At 51.1% G+C, this 6,405-nt stretch overlaps 1 protein-coding gene across 8 annotated transcripts in view; it reads left to right on the top strand.

Moving 5' to 3' along the window:
- Positions 1–3,995: 3,995 nt before the first annotated feature.
- The window catches only part of BACH2 (BACH transcriptional regulator 2), a 270,018-nt gene continuing 267,608 nt past the window's right edge, over positions 3,996–6,405 (top strand). For all 8 annotated transcript variants that reach the window (XM_090036827.1, XM_090036799.1, XM_090036770.1 and 5 more), the window contains exon 1: positions 3,996–4,566. The gene's annotated coding sequence lies outside the window, so the exon portion shown is untranslated. The remainder of the gene's footprint in view (positions 4,567–6,405) is intronic.

Genomic DNA, 6,405 nt, shown 5'->3' with positions numbered 1-6,405 from the left:
AGGCATGATCCCTTTTTTATTGACGTCAGTGGAGGTTTTGCTAAAATGGGATGAAATTAATTACAAAGCTAATTTAACTCAGACTGAGAGCTTTTAGTTTTATGTTTCTTTTACACTGATTTTAAAATATTAGCTAGCAAAGAACTATTTCTTTAAAGATGTGTTTAATATAAGCCGAGTTTTGAGAGGTTTGTACAATAAAGTTATTTAGTTTGGTTTCCACCTTGACAGAAGGTGGCTGTATTTTTTTCCTCGCTCAGTCTCCTTTCTTAACGTTATCACCCTCAGTTTAGCATTGATTCACTCATGGAATGTCTCCCCCAAACTCTGCAAGATTTACTATGGAAGATGCATGTGAAACTGATGATATAAGAAACATAATGCCTCCTTTCAGAAGCTCTCTGAAAGTGTGTGACTAATACCATGATATTGTTATTTTTGACACTTGGTCCTATCAAAATTAATTAGTTTTGCCTCCTTTTGGAAGGCAAAGCAATGGCGGCAAACATCTTAAGCCCTTAGTCCTGTAAACGAGTGCTGCTCATCCTTTTGGTGCCAAGGGCTGGACAAGTGGCCTGGGGCCAATCTGCAGGCCACATCATGACCCATGTATCAGGATCAGACCCCACTCAACCTCCTTCACTCCCATGCGGTTCGAGTGGGACCCAGGCCACATCTCCACACTGATCTAGCATGCTCTCCAGCATGCAGGGCTCCCTTGGACCCAGAAACTTGGCAGCAGAGAAGAAATGCTTGTTGCTACTGCTCCCTTGCCATCAAATTTTGAGACTGAGACCCACTGGGGCCCCTGAGGGCTGGATAGTATGGTTCTGTAGGCTGGATCTGGCCTGTGGACTGAGGCTTGAGCTCAGCTGTAAACAACTGAATACTTGGGTAGACGCATGGCATTGAATTAGACTTGTAATATGATTAAAACAAGGTGTCTATACACATACATGTTTTCATGACCAGGGCCAAAAAAACAGCTGTGAGCAATATTTTACCTTGATAACAGACAGGAAATCATAAATTTGGGGGGCAGATTACATTCATTTTCAGCAGCTGCATATCTTCACAAAGTTGACAATACTAGATAATCAATACCAGAAAAATGGCACTATGTACTCTATCCTGAGTAAAATGTTGACATTGTATTAACAATGTTTGTGTGAAGTGCCATTAATTAAGCTTGAAAATATAGCCCGTCAGATGCAACAACTATAATCTCAGAAGGGGGCATTAGAAGTTCCTCTCCACATACAGCTGTTGGATGAGACGGAAAATAACATTCTGTAAAATCACAGTACATAAGAGAATGTTTCATAGTTTCATAGTTGGTAGTCTTGGAAGGGACCTAAGCAGATCATCAAGTCTGACCTCCTGGGCAGGAAAGGCCATGGGCAGGAAAGGATGCTGGGGTCAAATGACCTCGGCTAGGTGGCAGTCTAGCCTCCTTTTGAAGACCCCCAGGGTAGGGGCGAGCACCACTTCTCTTGGAAGTAGGTTGCAGATCCTAGCCACCCTGACTTTGAAGTAGAGGCTCTTGATGTCTAGCCTGAATCTGCTCTCGGACAACTTACGGCCGTTGTTCCTTGTTACCCCCGGTAGTACTCAGGGGAACAGGGACTCTCCCCTTGCCTGCTGGTCCCCCTTGGCAAGTTTATAGTCAGCCACCAGATCCCCCCTCAGCCTTCTCTTGTGGAGGCTGAACAGGTTCAGGTCCCGTAGCCTCTCCTCATAGGGCCTGCACTGCTGCCCCCTGATCATGCGAGTGGCCCTCCTCTGGACCCTCTCGATGCTGTCCACATCCCTCTTGAAGTGCTGTGCCCAGAACGGAACACAGTACTCCAATTGTGGCCTGACCAGTGTTGCATAGAGGGGAAGGATCACCTCCTTGGAGCTGCTCGGGATGCATCTGTGGCTGCATGACAAGGTGTGGTTAGCCTTACTGACCACATCCCCACACTGTTGGCCCGTGTTCATTGGAATCAATAATGACTCCAAGATCCCTTTCTGCCTCTGTGCTGACAAGAAGGGAGTTCCCCAGCCTGTAGGTATGCTGCTGGTTCTTCCCCCTCAGATGCAGTACCTTGCATGTGTCAATATTGAAACATGTCCTATTCTCATCTGCCCACCCCTGTAACCTGTCTAGATGTAGTTGTAGCCTATAGAATGAAAATAAACAATCTGACATAAGACCCCAAAGCATTTACAAATACAAAAATGTTAATTACTAATTGTAGCTTTGTCTGCAACAAGCCAACATTTATTGTATATTCTCTTGGGAATATTTTCTTTTACATTTTAGTAAAACGTAAAAATCCCAGTTCGCTAAACCCCTCAAGTGCTAAATACCTCATTCAGAGCTCCTAGTGTGAATCATTTGCTTGCTTGCTTTCCTCTTTATCAGGATCCCTTTAATCTAAAATACTCTTCTCATCTGAATGTGGTTACATATGCTGGGGCACCTTACAGGCTAACTCATTCAGAGGAACAGGATTTCTACAGCCTACTTCCTAAGATGCTTTCATATACAGGCTTCTGCCTCTGAATGAGTTAATTTAGATGGTGCCATATGCCTTGCCTTCTATCTAACTTCAGACTACCATGGCAAATTACCTTTCTCACGGTCACATATATTAGGCATACTAAATTCTGTTTACTCCTGTTCTAATGTTAGTATTATAAACTCAGGATTTCATCCCAAGTCTCATGGCATATGGCATTTTTTCTTAAAGCCCCTGCTGCTTGACTCAAAGTGACTGCACAAGAATCTCAGCCTTCACTTTTTTTGAGGTTGATGGCGGGGAGGGGAAACTGGAAAATATTTGCTTGCACATCTCCAAACCCAGAACACAGGGCAAAAGAACCCAATCTCTCATGTTATTTTCAGGCTCTTTTTTTAGCCATTCTTTTGATCTGATTGGAGGTGACCCCTTCTTCCCATTCTTCTGATCCGGTGGGAGGCCACCCATCCTAGTGGGATACATGAGTCTGGAAATGTGATCTGGGCAGGAGATTTTCAGGGGGCTGGTCAGGTCAGGGTGTGTTTTCTGTGTGTCCTTTCATTGCATCTGATGAAGGAAGCTTCAGCTCACAAAAGCTTGTGGTGTAGATAGATCAATTGATGGATAGATGGATCTACTTTGATTAGTCTACAAGGTGCGTATCTCCCCTGCCTTCTACAGACCAGGTAGCCTGGAATCGACACGGGGACCTGTCCTCTTGTCATGTTGATGCGGGGCAACTAGATTCAGAGCCCGGCCTGGCAAAGCACCCTGGCAGCTTTGTCATGCTGTGGCCCTAGGTCACTAGCCTCGGTTCTCCCAACCATTTTGGCTTGAGCCTCTGCTCCATGCCCTGATGGGAAGCCTTCATGGGCCCAGCTTCATGAATCCTAGCAGAGTGGGTAGGTGGATGGTGGGGGAGTGGGGTAGGGTGTGTGTGTGTGTGTGGCAGGGGAGTGGGACAGTGTGTGGTTGGGGGAGGGAGTGGGGAGGGTGTGTGTGTGTAGCGGGGTGGGATGGGATGTGTGTGCATGTGTGTGTCTGTGGCAGCGGAGTGGGGCAATGTGTGGGTGTGTGTGGTGGGGGAATGGAATGGGAGGGGTGCACGTGTGTTTGGTGTGGGGCTGGGGTGGTGTGTGGGTGTGTGTGGTGGGGGAGGGGGCAGTGTGTAGGTGTGAGTGTGGGTGTGGCGGGGGAGTGGGCCGGGGGGGGGGAGTGTGTAAGGAAGCACAGGGCAACTACAACTTGTTCTTGTCCTTCTTGGACAACCCCTGATCTCACCTCAGCGCCCGCCCCCCCGGTCAGCGGGAACTACAACTCCCAGCGTCCCCTTCGGTCGCGCGCGAGACGGCATGCGGGGCTGGCGCGATTCCCTCTCTCACAACCCCGGGGGGGGAGAGGATGCGCATGCGCCGAGGGTCCCGAAGCGGGGCCGAGGTGAGCAAAGCAGCTATTCGCTGAGCGGCGCTACGCCTGTTGCCGTGCGTAGGGCTGCAGTCCGCCGAGGCGGCGGAGCGCTACGTGGTTTGCGTAACGCGCTTGTGAATGGGGAAGGCGGGGGGCGGGGGGATGATGTCAGCCTTCGAATGTCAACAATGTAGCGATTGAGGGAGGAGGCGCCGCAGCGGGAGCGGAGCGGAGCGCAGCGGAGCGCGGGGAGCGGGTGGCCGCACACGGGGGCCGCCGCCGCCGCCGCCGCACGCGCACCGCCGCCGCCGCCGGGCTGCCCGGGGCTCCAGCCGCTGCTTCGCGCCGCGCCCGCCCCGGTTGCAGCAGCAGCAGCTCCTCCGCGGTGCCTTCGCGCCTCCCAGCTGCTGCAGCCGCCTCCGCTCCTCCTGCCCCCCGCCCGCCTCTTCCCAGCCGCCCCCTCCCTTTCTTCCCCGCGGCAGGACGGGGAGCAGCGCTCGGCAGCCCGCGCCATGTGATGCGCGTCTCTCCGGGGGCAGCTCGCGGTGCGCGCTTTTAAAGCACCCCCTTCCCCCGCCGGGAAACAGCCCGGTCCTCCCTGCCCGGCCGCCCCCACCCCAGGGGGAGCGACCCAAAGTTGCATTCAGCCAAGGTGAGTGCTTTTCTCTCTCTCTCCCCGCCCCCTCCCCCCGCCGCCCCACTGCTCCTGGGAGGTATGGATGGGGATGAAGTTTGCAGGGGGAGGGGGCTGCAGCTGGGACGGGCTGCATCGGCTTGGTGTCTCCTGAAAGAAGAGGAAAGCTTGGGGGGGAGTCCCTTCACCCCCCTCTTTAACCGCCCAGGGGACCCCTACCTGGCTCCCTTTAACCTCTTCCCTGGGCAGGAGGCTGCTCAGCCCCATCTGCCAAGTGGGGAGTGCGTGCAGGTTGCGTCACTGAGAGTGGGCAAGAGGCATCCAGGTCCCTGCGTGTACCTCCAGCTGTGTATGTCCCTCCAGCTGTGTGGGGTTAGGGGACACACACTGGCTGGGTGTGCAGGAGGAGGGGGGTGAGCGTTGCAGGGAGCGCCTGCCTTTCATTGCATGGGGGGAGAGCGCGGCCCCTGGGGTGGGTGTGCAAAGAGGAGTAGGGCGTGGAGGGCCTGGATTTGTGGGCCCTGAGTAAAGGCGCTGTCAGATTTGGAAGGATCCTAAAGACTCCCTTGGGTCTTGTCTGTCATTCCCTGCCCCCCCCCCCATCTGCTGGGTACTTCTCACTCTTTTGTGCCCCAGATTGGAGCAGCAGGGTAGGAAGAAAGGGGGGGTGGGTCCCATCCCCATGAGTGTGAGCAGGGCTGAATTTGAGGCTTAGGTTCCCCTCCAGAGCAACCCCTCCTCCTAGCACACCTGCAGGGAATGCTCCCACCTGAGCACTTTCCATCTAGGGGTTTCTGTTGTGGATCAGGAGCCGCCCTGTTGCTCAGTGCCCTGGTGTCCCCCCTTCCCCCAACCCACACACATACTTTCCCTTGGTGCAGGCATTGTGTAGTGAAGTGTTGGGGGTCACTTCTAAAGCTGCTGCCTGGGGGGACTGGGTCACTGCTGCTGCTTTCCTGCTTTTAGGGTTTGTCTAAGATTGCCTTGGGGTGTTTGGGGGGGTGTCCCCCATATGCACCTGGGGCTCCCACTCTGCTGTAGCTTGGCTACAAGTTGTTGCCACAAACAACCATAGATGTATTTATTTGGTGCACTCAACACGGTTGGCAACTGACTCTACTCCCTTGGAGGTGCCTTTGTGGCAAACAAGAACCTGCTTTAAATAGCCAAGCATCCGTTCCAAACTTATTCATGGTTGTGTATCAGGCAGCACCTTTTCTTAAGAGCAGTGTCTCTGTATGAATTTAATCAGTTCAGTGTATTTAACCAAAAAAAATGTAATTACTCCCCATAAAATCTTTCCTGTCTGTTGGGAACCTGACAAGAGATGAAGCTTAATGAAAGACTTTTCTCTTTTTTTTTTTTTTTCTGGTTTGGAGTAAAATTGGAGAGAGATGTTAACTCTGATGATAATTTTCTTGGATCACTAAAACATAGCATGTAGGTAAGGCAGTTAGTGCAGAGGCCCTGGCTGTCATGAAAGAAGCTAAGTGTGAAATCATGCCTCTCCTTTTGTGGAACAGGCTATTTTTATAATACGGCGGGTGTCTTGCTTAAAAATGCTTCAGTTATTGTGAGATCACCGTGCTCTTATTACTGAAGCCCTGCCAGCTCTGGAGTAAACGGTGTTTTTCATTCTTGAAGATAATCATAAATGTGAGGCAGAAATGACACCTTATTAGAATTAGTCTTTAGTCTGTTGGGAAGATTGCTAAATTATAGTGTTGCTGTTTTCTCTGCCATGGTTGAAGACTTGTCAGTGTTTTCAAGACAAAAAAAATTTTTTTAGGTCTTTGGAATTGTCATAAATGTGTGCATTTTAATTCGGTATTCAAAGGCTTGAATTGGGAGTGGGAT

This window comes from Crocodylus siamensis, chromosome 1, assembly GCF_052110815.1.
Source record: "Crocodylus siamensis isolate JL-2025a chromosome 1, ASM5211081v1, whole genome shotgun sequence".
Lineage (NCBI taxonomy): Eukaryota > Metazoa > Chordata > Crocodylia > Crocodylidae > Crocodylus > Crocodylus siamensis.
Note: the sequence above shows the minus strand (reverse complement) of the source record. Positions and strands in the feature narration are given on the sequence as shown.